The sequence below is a fragment of the Cetorhinus maximus genome, unplaced genomic scaffold, assembly GCF_964194155.1.
Source record: "Cetorhinus maximus unplaced genomic scaffold, sCetMax3.hap1.1 HAP1_SCAFFOLD_403, whole genome shotgun sequence".
Classification (NCBI taxonomy): Eukaryota; Metazoa; Chordata; class Chondrichthyes; order Lamniformes; family Cetorhinidae; genus Cetorhinus; species Cetorhinus maximus.
The window spans coordinates 29,345-51,982 of NW_027596349.1; the positions used below are offsets into that span (position 1 = coordinate 29,345).

General features: G+C 40.6%; 1 pseudogene; it reads right to left on the minus strand.

Moving 5' to 3' along the window:
* Positions 1-10,863: 10,863 nt before the first annotated feature.
* LOC144673611 (calcium-dependent secretion activator 2-like) lies at positions 10,864-13,024 on the minus strand (annotated as a pseudogene).
* Positions 13,025-22,638: the final 9,614 nt, after the last annotated feature.

The window sequence follows — 22,638 nt, forward strand, 5'->3', positions numbered from 1 at the left end:
GCCTCTTAATTCATGGTAGGGCATGCCTCCGACACCCGTGTGCGCCCGGCGACTAAAATATCACACACATACGGGATGACATCGGGAGGCTCACCCAACATTCTCTTGCGTGATTTCATGTATGAACGGGTCCAGTGCCGCCCACATGATCAGCGTAAAATTCTGCCAATGGTCTAATGGTCTTATTGCAGAAAAAGGCAGAAAAAATCCAGGACAAAAAGACAGTGAAAGGAAGAGTTTAAAAAAGCACAGAAAGGCAGAAAAATAACCAAATAAGAGACTGAAGACAAGACAGAAAAAAAAAGAAAAAAAGGCAGAAAAATAAAACAGAAAAGACAAATCATGATTTAAAAAAAGGCAAAAAAGTCAGTGAAAGGACAAAAATATATTGCAGAAAAAGACAGTAAAAGAAAAATAGAAAAAAGACAGATGAATAATATAAAATAGACAGTAAAAAGACAGAAAGAAGACAGAAAAAGAACCAAAAAGACAGACAAAAGGCCAAAAGCAGAAATTAACACAGAAAAAAGACAAAAAATGAAATAAAAAAGGCAGAAAAATAAGAGGATTAAAATACCACAAAACACAAACGGAAACAAGACAGACAAATGAGACAAAAAAGACACGACCAAAGAAAGAAAGAAAAAATCAGAAAAAAACAGGATAACAGGCAGAAAAATAATAGAGATGGTGGTAATATTACTGGACTAATAATCCAGAAGCCCAGGCTAATATTCTGGCGACAAGAGTTCAAATCTCACCGTGGAAACTGGTGTTGTTTGAATTCAAGCAATTAACCAGAATTGACTGAAAAACTAATCTCAGTATTGGTGGCCATGAAGTCATTGTCAATTACTGTAAAAACCCATCTGGTTCATTCATGTCCTGTAGGGAAGGAAATCTGCCGTCCTTACCTGGTCTGGCTTACATCTGACTCCAGACCCACAGCAATGTGGTTGACTCTCAAATGCTCTCTGAACAAGGGCAATTAGAGACAAGCAAGAAATGCTGGCCTAGCCTGCGATGCCCACATCCCTTGAATGAATAAAAGCAAGATGCTGTCCATGACAGTATCAGTACGAATGACAACCACACAGCTCTTGTGGAGATAAGTCTGTCGTCAAATTGAGGATGCCCTCCATCGTGCTGTATGGCACTACCACCTTGCTAAATGGGATAGATTTCAAGCAGATCTAGCAACTCAAGACTTGGCATCCATGAGGCACTGTGGGCCATCAGCAGCAGCAGAATTGTACTCAACCACAATCTGTAACCTCATGGCCTGGCATACCCCCTACTGTACCATTACCACCAAGCCAGGAAATCAACCCTGGTTCAGTAAGGAGCGTAGGAGGGCATGCCAGGAACAGCACCAGGCATACCTAAAAATGAGGGTTCAACCTGGTGAAGCTACAACACAGGACTACTTGCGTGCCAAACAGCGTAAGCAGCAAGTGATAGAGCTAAGCAATCCCACAACAAACGGATCAGATAGTAGCTCTGCAGTGCTGCCACATTCATTTGTGAATGGTGGTGGACAATTAACCAACTCACTGGAGGAGGAGGCTCCGCAAATATCCCCATCCTCAATGATGGAGGAGCCCAGCACATCTGTGCAAAAGATAAGGCTGAAACATTCGCAAAAATCTTCAGCCAGAAGTGCCGAGTGGATGATCCATCTTGGTCTCCTCTGAAAGTCCCCAGCATCACAGATGCCAGTCTTCAGCCAATTCGATTCACTCCATGTGATATCAAGAAACAGCTGAAGGCACAATAAAGGCTATGGGTCCGGACAATAGTCTGGCAATAGTACTGAAGACTTGTGCTCCAGAATTTGCCGTGCCCCTAGCCAAGCTGTTCCAGTACAGCTACAACACTGGCATCTACCCAGCAATGTGGAAAATTGCCCAGGTATGTCGTGTACACAAAAAGCAGGACAAATCCAACCTGGCCAATTACCATCCCATCAGCCTCCTCTCAATCATCAGTAAAGTGATGGATATCAAACGGCATTTGTTTAGCAATAACACCCTCACTGATGCTCAGTTTGGGTTCCACCAGAGTCACTCAGCTTCTGACTTCATTACAGCCTTGGTTCAAACATGGACAAAACAGCTGAACTCTAGAGTGTGACTGAGAGTGACTGCCCTTGACATCAAGGCAGTATTTGACTGAGTGTGGCATTAAGGAGCCCTACCAGAACTGGAGTCAATGTGAATCGGGGAGGAAATTCTTAGCTGTTTGGAGTCATACCTAGCACAAAGGAAGATGGTTATGGTTGTTGGAAGTCATTCATCTCAGTTCCAGGACACCACTGCAGGAGTCCCTCACGGTAGTGTCGTAGGCCTAAGTATCTTCAGCTGTTTCTTCAATGATCTTCCTTCCATCATCAGGTCAGAAGTGGGGATGTTCGCTGATGACTGTACAATGTTCAGCGCCATTCGCAACTCCTCAGATACTGAAGCAGCCCATGTCCAAATGCAGTAAGACCTGGACAATATCTAAGCATGGGCTGACAAGTGGTAAGTAACATTCATGCCACACAAGTGCCAGCCAATGACCATCTCCAACAAGAGAGAATCTAACTATCGCTCCTTGATACCGGCACACAGTGGCAGCAGTATGTACCATTTACAAGGTGCACCGCAGTAACTCACCAAGGTTTCTTAGGCAGCACCTTCCAAACCCACGACTGCTACCATCTAGAAGGACAAGGGCACCAGATTCATGGGAACACCACCACCTGAAAGTTCGCCTCCACTCACCCTCCTGACTTGGAAGTATATCGCAGTCCCTTCACTGTCACTGGGTCAAAATCCTGGAACTCCCTCCCTAATAACACTTTGGGTGTACCTACACCACAGGGACAGCAGTGGTTCAAGGAGGCAGCTCGCCACCAGCTTCTCAAGGGCAATTAGGGCTTCTGGCCTAGCGAGCGACGCCCACATCCCATAAATGAATCAGAAAATAAGAAAGCAAAATAAAAGTGAATAAAAACAGAAGAGAAGGCAGAAAAAAGAGAAAAAAGACCCAACTTAAAAAACAGGCAGTGAAAAGACTGAAGAAAAGGCAAAAAGGTATACAGAAAAAAGACAGAAAAAACAGAGAAATAAAGCAGAAAGAGGGCAGAAAAATTATTTTTAAAGAACAAAAGACACCAGAAACAAAAAATGACAGAATAAAAAGACAAAGTAAAAATAGACATAGACAGAAATACAAGAGTTAAAAAAAAGCAAAGCAAAAATATTAAACAAGCAAGACAGAAAGCAAGATAGAAAGTAAAACAGAAAAAAGTTAAAAACGATACAAAAAGGGAAGAAAAAGGACAGAAAAATGCAATAAAATAAAACAGAAAAAAGACAGAAAAATAATAAAGACGAGAAAACAGGACAAAAAAAGTAGAAAGAAACAGAACAAAAGAAGTATGGAAAGAAAAGGCAGACAAAATACAGAAAAAATAATAAAAAGAAAAGACATGAAAAAGGCAGAAAAACAGAATAGAAAGAAAGACAATAAAAAGGGAGAAAGAAAGAATTAAAAGACTGAAAAGATGATAATGTACGGAAATGGTGACATAAAATAATAAACAGAAGCGACAGGACAACAGAGCTGAAAGACAGAAAAAATTATTATACAAAAAAAGAGAAAAATACAGAAGAAGGGAACAATACAAAAAAAAAGAAAAAGGAAAAATTTACAATAAGTTAGGAAAAAAAACAAAGAAGGAATAAAAGACAGAAAAAGACAATCAAAAAGACGGAAAAGTAATATATAAAGAAAAAGAAAGAAAAGGACAGAAAAAAGGCAGGAAAAGGATATAATAAGACAAAATAAAAGCAAAATAAGACAAAGAAGGACTAAAAGAACACAAAAAGACAGAAACAAAAGAATAAGGAAAAAGACAAAGACAGAAATTAGACACTAATGCGGATATAAATGAAAGGAGCAAAGACAGAAATAAAAACTGAAAAATAACACAGGAAAAAGACAGAAAAACATTCAGCATAAAAGACACAGTAAAAAGAAAGGTTAAAAAACTGAAAAGAACACTGAAAAGAAGAAATAAAAGGACACAACCAAGACGAGAAGAAAAAAAGTAAGAAGACAGATGAAAAGAATGAGCCAAAAATACAGATAAAAAGATGGAAAAAACAGAAAATATGCAGAAATATAAAGAATAAGAACACAAAAGAGACAGAAAACAGAAGAATGAGAGATAAAAAGCACAGAATAAAACACAGAAAAAAAGGCAAAGAGACCAGTAGTAAAATAAAAAAAAATAGAAGGAAAGGCAGTAAAAAGACAGAAAGAGTTAGAAGACAGCAAAAAGAGGATAATATACAGAAAAGGTGACAAAAAAATATACAGAAACGACAGGAAGCCGAAAGGATAGAAAAAAATAACAAAGATAATTAAAAAAAGAAAACCACAATAAAGAAGAACTGAACAAAAAAGTACAACAGAAACAAAAACGGAAGTCACAGCAGGCCTCCACTGCGTCAAAAAGGCATTCCAGGGACCTGCCAGTAAATTGGGGGCTGCGGTCTTCTTGTCTTTCAGGGCCAGGTCTTCTGTACAGCAGTCCTTGGGCTGGGAGCACTAAGAGATTTGCACATGGCTGCACTTTAAATATGGCGCTTGGCGTGAGGAAGCGGCAAGGCGATGGCATGGTAGGTGAATTAGAGCCCGCATGCCATCAAAACGGTATGGTATAACAGCTTTTGAGAAGTTGATTCTAACTAATGAACTAGTATAGGCTGCACCTTGAAGGAATGTATAGATGCTGTAAGCTATGTAATAGTTCTTTGAAGACTATCCATTGCCTATGTACAGTCATACCTTTTCATGTATTTTCCCAATCCACCCCAACCAATTTGTCCCTCATGCTTTCATAATTTCCTTTATTCAACTTTAATACCCTTGCTTCAGAGTGAACCATCTCACTTTCAAACAAAATGTAAAATTCTATCATATTGTGGTCACTCACCCCTAAAGGTTATTTTACAACAAGATTATTAATTATCCCTTTTTAATTGCATAATACTAGATTTAAAATAGCCTGTCCTCTGGTCGGCTCCGCAACATACTGCTCTAGTAAACCATCCTGAACACACTCCAGAAACTCATCTTCCACAGCATTAGTGCTCATTTGGTTTACCCAGTCGATATGCAGATTGAAGTCATCCATGATCACTGTTTTGCCCATGCTACATGCTTCTCTCATCTCCTGATTAATACTATGCCCCACTTTACCACTATTGTTTGGTGGCCACAAACAACTCCAACCAATGTCTGCTGCCCTTTGCTGTTTCTTAGCTCCACCCAAACAAATTCCACACATTGTTCTTCCAATCTGAGATCCTCCCTTACTAATGCACTGATCCCATCTATTATTTTCAGTACAACTCCACCTCCTTTCCGTTTTTACCTGTCCTTCCTAAACATCAAATATCCTTGAATATTCAGTTCCCGGCCTTGGTCACCATGCAGCCATGATTCCGTAATGGCAATTATATCATACCCATTTACCTCTGTTTGTGCCTTTAGATCATCTACCTTATTGCGAATGCTGCATGTATTTAGGTAGAGAGACCCTAACTTGGTCTTTTTTATATCATTTCGCATCTGAAGCATACTCAATGCTCTGCTTTATTTCTTCTGCCTTCTAGTCTCACTACTACTTCCTGTTACCAACTTTACTTTCTTCCAATTTGGGGCACCCCTCAGGTTCCCACCCCCCTGATGAGCTAGTTTAAAGCCACGCCAACAGCACTAGCAAATCTCCCTGCATGTCCTGTTACAACTTGTACAGGTCCCACTTGCCCCAGAACTGATCCCAATGCCTCATAAATCTGATGCCCTCCCTCCTACACCAGTTCTCCAGCCACATATTTAATCGATCTATCCTCCTATTCCTATGCTTACTAGCACGTGGCACTGGGAGTCATTTTGAGATTACTGCCCTTGAGGTCCTGCTTTTTAATTTCCTTCCTAACTCCCTGAAATCTACCTTCAGGACCTCATCCCTCTTCCTACCTATGTAATTGGTACCAATGTGGACCATGACTTCTGGCTGATCCCCCTCCCCCCATAGGATGCTCTGCAGCCGCTCCATGACATCCTTGACCCTGGCACCAGGGAGGCAACTCAGCATCCTGGAGTCACCTTTACTGCCACAGAAACACCTGTCTGATCCCCTGACTATGGAATCCATTATCATTATTGACCTTCTATTCTTCTTCCTCTCCCCTATACAGCTGAGCCGGCCGTAGTGCCACAGGCGGCTGCGCTCCCCTGAGGAAGCATTGCTCTCATCAGCATCCAAAATGGAAAACCGATTAGCAAGCGGGATAGATTCAGGGGACTCCTGCACTACCTGCTTGGCTCTCTTAGGCTGCTTGGTGGTCACCCATTCCCTCTCTGGCTGTATGCTTCTGACCTGCAGTGTGACCACGTAGTCCTCTACCTCATGGATGCACAAGTGACTCCAGCTGCTGCTCAAGTTTCGAAACCTGGAGCTCAAGCTTGTGCAGCTGGTGACACTTCCTACAGATGTGTTTGTCAGGGACACATGGCGCATCCACAACTTCACACATACAGGATGTATACTCCACCAGGCTGAGCTGACCTGCCAGCCTGTAACTCTATTACACTTAGAGTAAGTAGAATGAGTAGAATAAATTACTAGTAACTTAACTTTCCTACGCTTACGCTAACTTTATGTTACTTGGTTTACTTTATTACTTTATTTCACTTTGACTTGATTTAACTTTACTTCCCTATTGCTAGTGTTCCTTACTGAAATCCAAGTAGCTACTTCTTTATAAATGATATGTTTTTCTAGTTTCAAGCTATTTAAACACACTACCTAAAACCAGCTTCTCACCAACCAGTGAAGTTACAATTTTCCTGTGATGCCACTTCTGGAATGTATTTTGTCAAACTCAGCCCGAGTAGAGGTATCCCCCACAGGTTCGGCTGTCTCTGCTCCCAGAAGGTGTGTGAAGGCCCCAAGCCTTGCCCTGTATTTATCCACTGCCTGAGAAGAGGTGTTCCTCACTGTCTCCGCTCCCAGAAGGTGAGCACTCAACACTCTCTCTCAAACACTGTCCCATCTTGCTCACACACAGACACTCCCTCCTCTTTCTCGCACACACTATCCCCCCTCTCTCGTACACAGTCTCTCACACACATACTCCCCCTCTCTTGCACACACTCTCACGTGCACACTCTCCCCCCCCTCACGCACACTCTCCCCCCCTCTCTCACACACACTCTACCTCCCTCACACACACTCTCCCCCTCTCTCGTACACACACTCCCCCCCTCTCACGCACACTTTCCCCACTCTTTCGTGCACAGTCCTCCCTCTCTCGCACGCACTCTCCCTCTCTCACACACACATTCCCCCCTCACGCACACCCTCTCCCCTCTCTCTCACACATACCCTCTCTCACACACCCCTCTCTCTCTCTCTCTGACACACTCCCCCCTCTTTCTCACTCACACTCTACTCACTCTCACAGACCCTCTGTTCCCCACATACACTATCCCCGCACTCTCTTGCACACATTCCCCCCTCATTCACACCCGCTCTCCCATCTCTCTAGCCCTCTCACACACACTCCACTCTCTCTCACACACATAAGTATGCCCTCCTCTCCCTCTCTTATACATGCACAGACACAAACACACAATGCCCCCTTTCTCACATAGACACACACACACTTTCCATCTCTCAAATACACAGACATAGATGCACACACCCCCCTCTCTCACGCACACACTCTCATCTCTCTCCATGTCTGGCACACAGTCTCCCTGTCTCAATTCCCCTCTCGCACACTCTCCCATCCCTCTCTCGCAGAGAGTCTCCAGTCTCAATCAGTCTCACACTCACTCCCCCATCTGTCTCGCACACACTCCCCTCTCTCTCTCTCGCGCACACAATCTCACCTTTCTCTTGCTCACACACTCCCCTCTCACCTGCATGCACACTTTCCCTTCTATCTCTATCACACAGTCTCCGCGCTCTCCATCACACAGTCTCCCCTCTCACTCACTCTCACACACACTCCCCTCCCTCTCACTCCCACACTCTCCCCTCCCTCTCACATACACTCTCCTCTTCCTTTCTCTCACACAGACTCTCCCCTCTATCTCTCTCATGCACCATCTCACCTTTCTGTCTCACATACTTTCCCCCCCCTCTCTCTCACACTCTTGCCCCTCCCTCCCTCTCACACAGACTCTACCCTCTCTTGCACACTCCATTCTTTCTCGAACACACACCCCTCTCTCTCCCACACACTCTACCCTCTCAGTCTCACACACATACTCTCCCCTCTGTCTCTTACACACAATCTCCACCTCTCTCTGTCTCTCACATACTCTCTCCTCTCTGTCACACACTCTCTCCCTTTCTCTCTCTCCCACACACTCTCCCTCTCTCTCACACAAATTCAGCCCTTTCTATCACAAACTCTCTCCATGCATCTCTCACATACACAACCTCCCCTCTCCCACGCACACCCTCCCATGTCTCCCATGTACACTCTCCCTTTTCTCTCTCACATACACATTCTCCCCTCTCTCTTGCATGCTCTCCCCTCTCTCTCACATACACTCCCTTCTCTCTCTTACTCTCTCCTCCCTCTCACATACACTGCCCTCTCTCTCTCTCTCCCCCCTCTCACAATCTTTCCTCTCTCTCTCACTCCACCCTTTCTCTCATACACTCTCTCATCTCCATGCCTCTTTCACACACACTCTCCCCTCCCTTATCAGGCACACTCTCTCATCTCCCTTTCTCTCTCACACTCCCTCTCCACTCTCTCTCACAAGCACCCTCCCCTCACTCTCATTTGGACACAGTCTTCCCTCTCTCTGTCGTGCACACTCTTCACTCCATCTCTCGTGCACATACTCTCCCCTCCTTCTCTTGTGCATGTGCTCTCTCCTCTCTCACACTTACTCTTCCCTCTCTATCTCTCTCACACACACTCGCCCCTCTCTATCTCTCTCGCACATACTATCCCCTCTCCCTCTCGCACACACTCACTCCTCTCTCTCACCCACATTGCCTCTTCTATCATTCATACACAATCTTACCTTTCTCACGTACACTCCCCACTATCTGAAACACACCCCCTCACGCACACTCCCCTATCTCACTCACACACTCAACCATTTCTATCACAAACTCTCTCCATGTCTCTCTCACATACACACCCTCCCCTCTCTCACATACGCATCATCCCCTCTCTCTCTCACACACACTTCCCTTTATCTCTCACTCCCCCCTTTCAAATTCTCCTCTCTCTCTCTCACGCCCCCCCTTCTCTCTCACACAGTCTCCCATCTCCATGCCTCTCTTGCACACACTGTTCCCTCCGCTTGTCAGGCACACTCTCTCATCTCCCTTTCTCTCTCATGCTCTCTCTCCGCTTTCTCTCGTGCATACACTCCCCCTTCACTCTCACTTGGACACAGCCTACCCTCTCTGTCGCACACACCCTCCACTCCATCTCTCGCACACATGCTCTCCCCTCCCTCTCCTGCACACAAACTCTCCCCTCCCTTTCTTATGCACATGCTCTCCCCTCTCTCTCTCGCACACACTCAACCCTCTCTCTCTCACCCACATTGCCTCTTCTCTCATTCATATACAGTCCTGCATTTCTCACATACACTCTGCAATATTTCAAACACTCTCTCGCACACACTCCCCTATCTCACTCACATAGGTACTTTCCCCTCTCTATCCCTCACACACTCTGCCCTTCAGTCTGTTACACATACTGTCACCCCTCTCTCACACACACTCTGCTCTCTGTCTTACACACTCTGCCTTCCCTCTCACACACCCCCCCACCTCTCACTTGCACCCACTCTCCCATGTCTCTGTCTCGCACTCTCTCCACTTCCTGGTTCTAATACACACACAAGCAAACACACACACAAGATGACCCTTCCTCACACAGACACATACATGCTGTCCCCTCTCTCATACACACAGGCACACTGTCCCTCCTACATACACACAGATGCACACTCCCCTCTCTCACACACACTCTCCCATCTCCCTCCCTGTCTTGCACACACTCTCCCATCTCAATTCTACTCTCGCGCACACTCTCCCATCCCTGTCTCGGAGAGACTCTCCAGTTTCACTCCGTCTCTCACACTCACTCCCTCTCATCTCGCACACACTCTCCTCTCTCTCCCTCTCACACACGCTCTCATCTTACTCCCTCTCACATACTCTCCTCTCCCTCTCACTCTAGCATACACTCTGCCATCCCTCTGTCTGTTATAGAGTTGATTTACCAGGCAACTTTTCTTGGTGGAAATATTGATCTTTATTTACAAGGTAGCAGCAGCAACTACATGCCTGCATCAAGCTCTGTAACTAAAGAAGAACTCCCTCCTCGAGCTACAAACTGATTGGTTTACACAGATCATATGATCGTACAATGCAGGATTATTCTTAACGCTGCAGTCCTACATTTAGCAAAACCATAATTACTACATTCCTCCCTCTTTAACTTTTCTGTACAGTTTGTTGTGGTGTCTCATAAGGAGAGCTACACCCAAGTTTGCTCCTGGCTGCTCACTATCTGCAGAGAACCACCATGACAAACTACAAAACCCAAAATATTAACTCATGTAACACAGTCTCAGTTCTGGAAGCAGGTCACTGGAAAGCATCCCCATACATATAACAGAAGGGGGTCAGTATGGAAATACAGGTCAACATTTAACACCATGCAGGACACCAGGTCTCCAAATGCTACTTATCCCTCTCAAGAAAGTATTCCTTGTGCTCTTCCTCAAACATGCCTTGCAAGGGTAGATTCTTACATCAAACAGATTTTCTGTATACATTTCCTCATTGACCTTGTCCCAAAGTATGTCCTGGTTCTGCCGTACAAATGTGATGTAGGTGTCTGCTAGGTCCATTCCAGGTATTCCAGGTACTTCAGTACTCCAACGTACTTTGCAGCAGCTTTCGCAGTGACAACAGGATTGAGGAGAAGAAGGTTCCTTTATCATATCTTGACAATTTGTATAGTACACCTTCCAGTATGAACACAAACTTTGAAACCAGGAGGGAAATCATTTATTTGAAGGTTTCTTCGATGAAATCATCGATCTTTGAGTGCTACATTTGCCATTGCTTACTAAATTCTTGTGCAGCTTCGAAAATGCATGGTTTTATAGACTGTTTCTTGACGTCCACAAGCACATTAATTATTGTACAGACAGTTTTTTTGTAACTTGACTTCAAATGCAATTCTGGTTCTTTTTTACACAGGCCTTGATCATGTCACTGGCCATGAGTTGGAGTCTCTCAGGTCGTTTTCTGAACCGGGTAGAACGTGGTAGCTCCACAACTTTCGAATCTCTTACAGATTAGTAGGCCATTCGGCCTATTGAGTTTGCTCCGCCATTCAATGAGATCATGGCTGATCTGCTAATCCTCGATTCCACTTTCCTGCCTTTTCTCCACATTATCTGGAACCGCAGCAACATCAAGGTACCTCATTACACACAGGCAGTTCAGTGTCATCCACTCTGACAGAGACATCTGGAATGTCTCCTAGGTTGAAGAACTTCAACAGGAACCACAGGTTCAACAACGTTTTCAGGTGGAACATCATTTTGCTGGAGTATCTCCCTTCCTCTTAAATGATCCACTTGCTTGCGGGTGATCCAGCCCTCCACTTCTACGTGGTATGACAAGGGTCCACTCACAGAGCTTACTTTACTAGGTAACCATTTTGGTCCTCCATTGAAATTCCTTAGATATACTGCTTCATCAACAGTAAACTCTTGCTCACGACAAAGCAAACTATGAGTCCCATTTTGGTTCCTTTGACTTTTCCCCAAATTGGGAAGTATCAGCCTTAGTCTTGTTTGAAGACAATGCCTCATCAGTAACTCCGCAGGTGTTGTATCTGTGGTAAATGGGGGTTGTTCTGTAGTGAAATAGGAAATGAGCAAGTTTAGTTTATAAGACCATAAGACGCAGGAGCAGAAGTAGGCCATTCGGCCTATCGAGTTTGCTCCGCCATTCAATGAGATCATGGCTAATCCTCAATTCCACTTTCCTGCCTTTTCTCCATAACCTTTGATCCCCCTACGGATTAAAATTTTGCCTATCCCAGTCTTGAATAAATTAACGACCCAGCCTCTACATCCCTCTGTGGTAAAGAATTCCACAGATTAACAACCCTCTGAGAGAAGAAATTCCTCCTCATCTCTGTTCTAAATGGGCGATCCCTCACTCTGAGATTATTCCCTCTGGTCTCTGACTCTCCCACAAGGGGGAAACAACCTCTCAGCATCTACCCTGTCAAGCCCCCTAAGAATCTTATGTTTCAATAGGTCACCTCTCATTCCTCTAATCTCCAATGAGTACAGGCCCAACCTACTTAATCTCTCCTCATAAGAAAATCCCTCCATACCCAGGATCAACCTAGTGAACCTTCTCTGGACTACCTCCAATGCCAGTACACCTTTCCTTAGATAAGGGGACCAAAACTGTTCAGTATTCTAGGTGTGATCGAACGAGTGCCTTGTATTGTTTCAACAAGACTTCCCTATTTTTATACTCCATCCCCTTTGAAATAAAGGCCAACATTCCATTTGCCTTCCCTTTTACCTGCTGAACATGTTTGCTAGCTTTCTGAGATTCATGCACGAGGACCCCCAAATCCCTCTGTGCTGCAGTTTTCAGTCTTTCTCCATTTAAATAATATTCAGCCCCTCTTCTTACTGCCAAAGTGCAGCCTCACATTTTCCCACATTATATTCCATCTGCCAAGTTTTTTGCCTGTCTATATCCCTCTGTAGACTCTTGGTGTCATCCTCACCACTTGCCTTCCCACCTATTTTTGTGTCATCTGCAAACTTGGTGATAGCACATTCATTTCCCTCATCAAAGTCATTAAAGTATATTCTAAATAATTGTGGCCCCAGCACTGATCCCTGTGGCACTCCACTAGTTACAGATCGCCATCCTGTACTGAATCCCAACTCTCTGTCTTCGATTAGTTAACCAACCCTCTATCCATGCTAATGTACTGCCCCCAACAGCAGGGGCACTTATCCTGTTAAGTAGCCTTAAGTGCTGTACCTTTTCAAATGCATTTTGGAAATCCAAATGTATTACATGTACTGGTTCCCCTTTATCAATCCCACTTGTTACCTTCTCAAAGAATTCTAATAAAGGTTTCAGGCATGATTTCCCCTTCATGGATCCATACTGACTCTGATTGATCTTATTATGCATTTCTAAATGATCTGCTATTACTCACTTTAAAATAGACTCTAACATTTTGGCTGGTTTTAAGAGATACTCATTTAGAGAGGCAGTGGATATTAATAGAGATAGCGAGGTTGGTGGAAAATAAGAAACTTGTACATTCAGAGAAGGAGCAGAAGCTACAAGCAGCGAATTTGGTGAAATTGGGAGATTTTACCAATATTGGGAATGTGAAAAAGCTGCAGATAGATAAAATGCTAGAATTTTATCAATGGCTAGGTATTGATATTTTGCTATCCATCGCGAACCAGCTTTGCTTAAATTGAGTGATATGGAGAAATAGATAGTGTAGCCAATGCAGAGAAGCTGGGAATCTGCAGAATTTGGCTAATTACAAGAAACTGAGTTCTTCCTGGATGTAGAAACCTGATTAGTTGCAAAATATAAGAATGGTGATATTGAAGGCATAGTTGTACGATCAACATTGAAAAATGAGTAGGTTGTCAGAAATAGATCTATTTATGTTGTTGGACTGCAGAAATTATTGGAGATTGAGAAATTGATTGAAATGGAGAAACTTGTAGATTGAGTGAACGAGAGGTTAATACAAACAGCAAATTTGTTGAAAATGGGAGACTTTACAAATTTTGGGAATGAGTTATATCTGCTGATAGAGAAAATGCTTGAACTTGCTGAACTGCTAATAATTGACATTTTGAGGGATACAGGCAGCCAGGTTTGCTAAAACTGAAGGGAATGGAGAAATTGAAGTTGCAGTGAATGCGGAGTAACTGCAAATGTGCTCAGTCTAACAGATTTTTGAAATTGAGTATTTGATAAATAAGTAGAACTACATTTGCTGATAAAGTTAGAAATTGAGAAATTGTAGGTTAAGTTGAATGATAAGTAACTGGAAATGTGGAGAGTGTTAGTATTAGAGATTGTTATTTATATAGGCAGTGGATATTAATAGACATAGCGAGGTTGGTGGAAAGTAAGAAACTTGTACATTCAGAGAAGGAGCAGAAGCTAAAAGCAGCGAATTTGGTGAAAATGGGAGGTATTACAAATATTGTAAATGTGCAATAGCTGCAGATAGATAAAATGCTAGAATTTTATCAATGGCTAGGTATTGATATTTTGCTATCCACACCCTACCAGGTTTGCTTATATTGAGGGATATGGAGAAATTGATAGTGTAGCCAACGCAGAGAAGCGGGGAATCTGCAGAATTTGATTAATTACAGACAAAGTGAGTACTTCCTGGATGTAGAGACCTGATTTGTTGCCAAATATAGTAATGGTGATATTGAAGGCATCAACATTGAAAAATGAGTAGTTTGTCAGAAAAAGATCTATTGATGTTGTTGGACTGCAGAAATTATTGGAGATTGAGAAATTGATTGAAATGGAGAAACTTGTAGATTCAGTGAACGAGCAGATAATGGAAACTGTGAATTTGTTGGAAATGGGAGATTTTACAAATTTTGGGAATGACTTATATCTGCTGATAGAGAAAGTGCTTGAACATGCTGAATTGCTAATAATTGACATTTTGAGAGATACAGACAGCCAGGTTTGCTGAAACTGAAGGGAATGGAGAAATTGAAGTTGCAGTGAATGTGGAGAAGGTGCAAATGTGCTCAGTCTAACAAACTTTTGGAAATTGAGTATTTGGCAAATAAATAGAACTACATTTGCTGATGAAGTTAGAAATGGTGAAATTGTAGGTTCAGGTGAATGATAAGTAACTGGAAATGTGGAGAGTGTTAGTATTAGAGATACTTATTTAGATAGGCAGTGGATATTAATAGAGATAGCGAGGTTGGTGGAAAGTAAGAAACTTGTACATTCAGAGAAGGACCAGAAGCTACAAGCAGCGAATTTGGTGAAAATGGGAGATTTTACAAATATTGGGAATGTGCAATAGCTGCAGATAGATAAAATGCTAGAATTTTATCAATGGCTAGGTATTGATATTTTGCTATCTACAGCGAACCAGGTTTGCTTAAATTGAGGGATATGGAGAAATTGATAGTGTAGCCACGCAGAGAAGTTGGGAATCTGCAAAATTTGATTAATTACAAGAAACTGAGTACTTCCTGTATGTAGAAACCTGATTAGTTGCAAAATATTGGAATGGTGATATTGAAGGAATAGTTGTACGATCAACACTGAAAATGAGTACGTTGTCAGAAATAGATCTAGATATGTTGTTGGGCTGCAGAAATTAATGGAGATTGATAAATTGATTGAAATGGAGAAACTTGTAGATTCAGTGAACGAGCGTATAATGCAAACAGCGAATTTGTTGGAAATGGGAGATTTTACATATTTTGGGAATGAGTTATATCTGCTGATAGAGAAAATGCTTGAACTTGCTGAATTGCTAATAATTGACATTTTGAGAGATACAGACAGCCAGGTTTGCTTTAACTGAAGGGAATGGAGAAATTGAAGTTGCAGTGAATGCGGATAAGCTGCAAATGTGCTCATTCTAATAGATTCCTGGAAATTGAGTATTTGATAGATAAATAGAAGTACATTTGCTGATAAAGTTAGAAATTGAGAAATTGTAGGTTCAGGTGAATGATAAGTAACTGGAGATGTGGAGAGTGTTAGAATTAGAGATACTTATTTAGATAGGCAGTGGATATTAATAGAGATAGCGAGGTTGGTGGAAAATAAGAAACTTGAACATTCAGAGAAGGAGCAGAAGCTACAAGTAGCGCATTTGGTGAAATTGGGAGATTTTACAAATATTGGGAATGTGAAAAAACTGCAGATAGATAAAATGCTAGAATTTTATCAATGGCTAGGTATTGATATTTTGCTATCCATAGCGAACTAGCTTTGCTTAAATTGAGCGATATGGAGAAATTGATAGTGTAGCCAGTGCAGAGAAGCTGGCAATCTGCAGAATTTGGTTAATTACAGGAAACTGAGTACTTCCAGGATGTAGAAACCTGATTAGTTGCAAAATATAAGAATGGTGATATTGAAGGCATAGTTGTACGATCAACATTGAAAAATGAGTAGGTTGTCAGAAATAGATCTATTTATCTTGTTGGACTGCAGAAATTATTGGAGATTGATAAATTGATTGAAATGGAGAAATTTGTAGATTGAGTGAACGAGAGGTTAATACAAACAGCAAATTTGTTGAAAATGGGAGATTTTACAAATTTTGGAAATGAGTTATATCTGCTGATAGAGAAAATGCTTGAACTTGCTGAACTGCTAATAATTGACATTTTGAGAGATACAGGCACCAAGGTTTGCTGAAACTGAAGGGAATGGAGAAATTGAAGTTGCAGTGAATGCGGAGAAGAAGCAAATGTGCTCATTCTAACAGATTTTTGGAAATTCAGTATTTGTTATAAATAGAACTACATTTGCTGATTAAGTTGGAAATGGAGAAATTGTAGGTTCAGGTGAATGATAAGTAACTGGAAATGTGGAGAGTGTTAGAATTAGAGATACTTATTTAGATAGGCAGTGGATTTTATTAGAGATAGCGAGGTTGCTGGAAAGTAAGAAACTTGTACATTCAGAGAAGGAGCAGAAGCTACAAACAGCGAATTTGGTGAAAATGGGAGATTTTACAAATATTGGGAACGTAAAATAGCTGCAAATAGATATAACGCTAGAATTTTATCAATGGCTAGGTATTGTTATTTTGATATCCATAGCGAACCATGTTTGCTTAAATTGAGTGATGTGGAGAAATTGATAGTTTAGCCAAAGCAGGGAAGCTGGGAATTTACAGAATTTGATTAATTACAAGGTACTGCGTACTTCCTTCATGTAGAATCCTAATTAGTTGCAAAATATAGGAATGGAGATATTGAAGGAATAGTTGTACGATCAACATTGAAAAATGAGTAGGTTGTCAGAAATAGATCTATTTTTGTTGTTGGACTGCAGAAATTATTGGAGATTGAGAAATTGGCTGAAATGGAGAAACTTGTAGATTCAGTGACCGAGCGGATAATGGAAACAGCGAATTTGTTGAAAATGGCTGATTTTACAAATTGTGGGAATGAGGTATATCTGCTTATTGAGGAAATGCTTGAAAATGCTGAATTGCTAATAATTGACATTTTGAGAGATACAGACAGCCAGGTTTGCTGAAACTGAAGGGAATGGAGAAATTGAAGTTGCAGTGAATGCGGAGAAGCTGCAAATGTGCTCAGTCTAACAAATGTTTGGAAATTGAGTATTTGATAAATAAATAGAACTACATTTGCTGATAAAGTTAGAAATTGAGAAATTGTAGGTTCAGGTGAATGATAAGTAACTGGAAATGTGGAGAGTGTTAGTATTAGAGATACTTATTTAGATAGGCAGTGGATATTAATAGAGATAGCGAGGTTGGTGGAAAGTAAGAAACTTGTACATTCAGAGAAGGAGCAGAAGCTACAAGCTGCCAATTTGGTGAAAATGGGAGATTTTACAAATATTGGGAATGTGCAATAGCTGCAGATAGATAAAATGCTAGAATTTTATCAATGGCTTGGTATTGATATTTTGCTATCCAAAGCGAACCAGGTTTGCTTAAATTGAGGGATATGGAGAAATTGATAGTGTAGCCGACGCAGAGAAGTTGGGAATCTGCAAAATTTGATTAATTGCAAGAAACGGAGTACTTCCTGGATGTAGAAACCTGATTATTAGCAAAATATTGGAATGGTGATATTGAAGGAATAGTTGTACGATCAACATTGAAAAATCAGTAGGTTTTCAGAAATAGATCTAGATATGTTGTTGGGCTGCAGAAATTATTGGAGATTGGGAAATTGATTGAAATGGAGAAACTTGTAGATTCAATGAATGAGCGGATAATGCAAGCAGCGAATTTGTTGAAAATGGATAATTTTACAAATTGTTGGAATGAGTTATATCTGCTGACAGAGAAAATGCTTGAACTTGCTGAATTGCTAATAATTGACATTTTGAGAGATACAGACAGCTAGGTTTGCTGAAGCTGAAGGGAATGGGGAAATTGAAGTTGCAGTGAAAGCGCAGAAGATGCAAATGTGCTCAGTCTAACAGATTTCTGGAAATTGATTATTTGATAGATAAATAGACCTACATTTTCTGATAAAGTTAGAAATTGAGAAACTGTAGGTTCAGGTGAATGATAAGTGACTGAAAATGTGGAGAGTCTTAGAATTAGAGATACTTATTTAGATAGGCAGTGGATATTAATAGAGGTAGCGAGGTTGGTGGAATGTAAGAAACTTGTACATTCAGAGAAGGAGCAGAAGCGACAAGCAGCGAATTTGGTGAAAATGGGAGATTTTACAAATATTGGGAATGTGAAATAGCTGCAGATAGATAAAATGCTAGAATTTTATCAATGGTTAGGTATTGATACTTTGCTATCCATAGCGAACCAGCTTTGCTTAAATTGAGCGATATGGAGAAATTGATAGTGTAGCCTAAACAGAGAAGCTGGGAATCTGCAGAATTTGTTTAATTACAAGAAACTGAGTACTGTCTGGATGTAGACACCTGATTAGTTGCTAAGTATAAGAATGGTGATATTGAAGGCGTAGTTGTACGATCAACAATGAAAAATGAGTAGGTTGTCAGAAATAGATCTATTTATGTTGTTGGACTGCAGAAATTATTGGAGATTGATAAATTGATTGAAATGGAGAAACTTGTAGATTCAGTGAACGAGCGGATAATACAAACCGCGAATTTGTTGAAATGGGAGATTTCACAAATTTTGGGAATGAGTTATATCTGCTGATAGAGAAAATGCTTGAACTAGCTGAACTGCTAATAATTGACATTTTGAGAGATACAGAAAGCCAGGTTTGCTAAAACTGAAGGGAATGGAGAAATTGAAGTTCCAGTGAATGCGAAGAAGCTGCAAATGTGCTCAGTTTAACAGATTTCTGGAAATTGTGCATTTGATAGATAAATAGAACTACATTTGCTGATAAAGTTAGAAATTGAGAAGTTGTATTTTCAAGTGAATGATAAGTAACTCGAAATGTGGAAAGCGTTAGAATTAGGGATACTTATTTAGATAGGCAGTGCATATTAATAGAGATAGCGAGGTCGATGGAAAGTAAGAAACTTAAATATTCAGAGAAGGAGCAGAAGCTACATGCAGCGAATTTGGTGCAAATGGTAGATTTTACAAATATTGGGAATGTGAAATAGCTGCAGATAGATAAAATGCTAGAATTTTATCAATGGCTAGGTATTGATATTTTGCTATCCACAGCGAACCAGGTTTGCTTAAATTGAGGGATATGGAGAAATTGATAGTGTAGCCAACGCAGAGGAGCGGGGAATCTGCAGAACTTGATTACTTACAGGAAACTTTGTACTCCCTGGATGTAGAAACCTGATTAGTTGCAAAATATTGGAATGGTGATATGGAAGGCATAGTTGTACGATCAACATTGAAAAATGAGTAGGTTGTCAGAAGTAGATCTATTTATGTTGTTGGACTGCAGAAATTATTGGAGATTGATAAATTGATTGAAATGGAGAAACTTGTAGATTCAGTGAACGAGCGGATAATGCAAGCAGCGAATTTGTTGAAAATGGCTGATTTTACAAATTGTTGGAATGAGTTATATCTGCTGACAGAGAAAATGTTTGAACTTGCTGAATTGCTAATAATTGACATTGTGAGAGATACAGACAGCCAGGTTTGCCGAAACTGAAGGGAATGGAGAAATTGAAGTTGCAGTGAATGCGGAGAAGCTGCAAATGTGCTCAGTCTAACAGTTTTCTGGAAATTAAGTAGTTGATAGATAAATAGAAGTACATTTGCTGATAAAGTTAGAAATTGAGAAATTGTATGTTCAGGTGAATGATAAGTAACTGGAAATGTGGAGAGTGTTAGAATTAGAGATACTTATTTAGATAGGCAATGGATATTGATAGAGATAGCGAGGTTAGTGGAAAGTAAGAAACTTGCACATTCAGAGAAGGAGCAGAAGCTACAAGCAGCGAATTTGGTGAAAATGGGAGATTTTACAAATATTGGGAATGTGAAATATCTGCAGATAGATAAAATGCTAGAATTTTATCAATGGCTAGGTATGGATATTTTGCATTCCACAGCGAACCAGGTTTGCTTAAATTGAGCGGTGTGGAGAAATTGATTGTGTAGTCAACGCAGAGAAGCTGGGAATCTGCAGAATTTGATTAATTACAAGAAACTGAGTACTTCCTGGATGTAGAAACATGATTAGTTGCAAAATATAGGAGTGGAGATATTGAAGGCATAGTTGTACGATCAACATTGAAAACTGAATAGGTTGTCAGAAAGAGATATATTTATGTTGTTGGGCTGCAGAAATTATTGGAGATTGAGAAATTGATTGAAATGGAGAAACTTGTAGATTCAGCCAAGAAGCAGATAATGCAAACAGCGAATTTGTTGGAAAGGCGAGATTTTCCAAATTGTGGGAATGAGTTATATCAGGTGATAGAGAAAATGCTTGAACTTGCTGAATAGCTAATAATTGACATTTTGAGAGATACAGACAGCCAGGTTTGCTGAAACTGAAGGGAATGGAGAAATTGAAGTTGCAGTGAATGCGGAGAAGCTGCAAATGTGCTCAGTCTAACAGACCTCTGGAAATTGAGTATTTGATAGATAAATAGAAGTACATTTGCTGCTAAGGTTAGAAATTGAGAATTTGTATGTTCAGGGGAATGATAAGTAACTGGAAATGTGGAGAGTGTTAGAATTAGAGATACTTATTTAGAATGGCAATGGATATTGATAGAGATAGCGAGGTTGGTGGAAAGTAAGAAACTTGTACATTCAGAGAAGGAGCAGAAGCTACAAGCAGCGAATTTGGTGAAAATGGGAGATTTTACAAATATTGGGAATTCGAAATAGCTGCAGATTGATAAAATACTAGAATTTTATCAATGGCTAGGTATTGATATTTTGCTATCCAAAGCGAACCAGGTTTGCTTAAATTGAGGGATATGGAGAAATTGATAGTGTAGCCAACGCAGAGAAGTTGGGAATCTGCAGAATTTGATTAATGACAAGAAACTGCTTACTTTCTGGATGTCGAAACCTGATTAGTTGCAAGATATAGAAATGGTGATATTGAAGTCATAGTTGTACGGTCAACATTGAAAAATGAGTTGATTGACAGAAATAGATCTATTTATGTTGTTGGACTGCAGAAATTATTGGAGATTGAGAAATTGATTGGAATGGAGAAACTTGTAGATTCAATGAATGAGAGAATAATGCAAGCAGCGAATTTGTTGAAAATGGCTGATTTTAAAAATTGTTGGAATGAGTTATATCTGCTGACAGAGAAAATGCTTGAACTTGCTGAATTGCTAATAATTGACATTTTGAGAGATACAGACAGCCAGGTTTGCTGTAACTGAAGGGAATGGAGAAATTGAAGTTGCAGTGAATGCGGATAAGCTGCAAATGTGCTCATTCTAACAGATTCCTGGAAATTGAGTATTTGATAGATAAATAGAAGTACATTTGCTGATAAAGTTAGAAATTGAGAAATTGTAGGTTCAGGTGAATGATAAGTAACTGGAGATGTGGAGAGTGTTAGAATTAGAGATACTTATTTAGATAGGCAGTGGATATTAATAGAGATAGCGAGGTTGGTGGAAAGTAAGAAACTTGTACATTCAGAGAAGGAGCAGAAGCTACAAGCAGCGCATTTGGTGAAATTGGGAGATTTTACCAATATTGGGAATGTGTAAAAACTGCAGATAGATAAAATGCTAGAATTTTATCAATGGCTAGGTATTGATATTTTGATATCCATAGCGAACCAGCTTTGCTTAAATTGAGCGATATGGAGAAATTGATATTGTAGCCAATGCCGAGAAGCTGGGAATCTGCAGAATTTGATTAATTACAAGAAACTGAGTTCTTCCTGGATCTAGAAACCTGATTAGTTGCAAAATATAAGAATGGTGATATTGAAGGCATAGTTGTACGATCAACATTGAAAAATAAGTAGGTTGTCAGAAATAGATCTATTTATGTTGTTGGACTGCAGAAATTATTGGAGATTGATAAATTGATTGAAATGGAGAAACTTGTAGATTCAGTGAACGAGAGGTTAATACAAAGTGCAAATTTGTTCAAAATGGGAGATTTTACATATTTTGGAAATGAGTTATATCTGCTGATAGAGAAAATGCTTGAACTTGCTGAACTGCTAATAATTGACATTTTGAGAGATACAGGCAGCCAGGTTTGCTGAAACTGAAGGGAATGGAGAAATTGAAGTTGCAGTGAATGCGGAGAAGATGCAAATGTGCTCAGTCTAACAGGTTTTTGGAAATTCAGTATTTGATATAAATAGAACTACATTTGCTGATAAAGTTGGAAA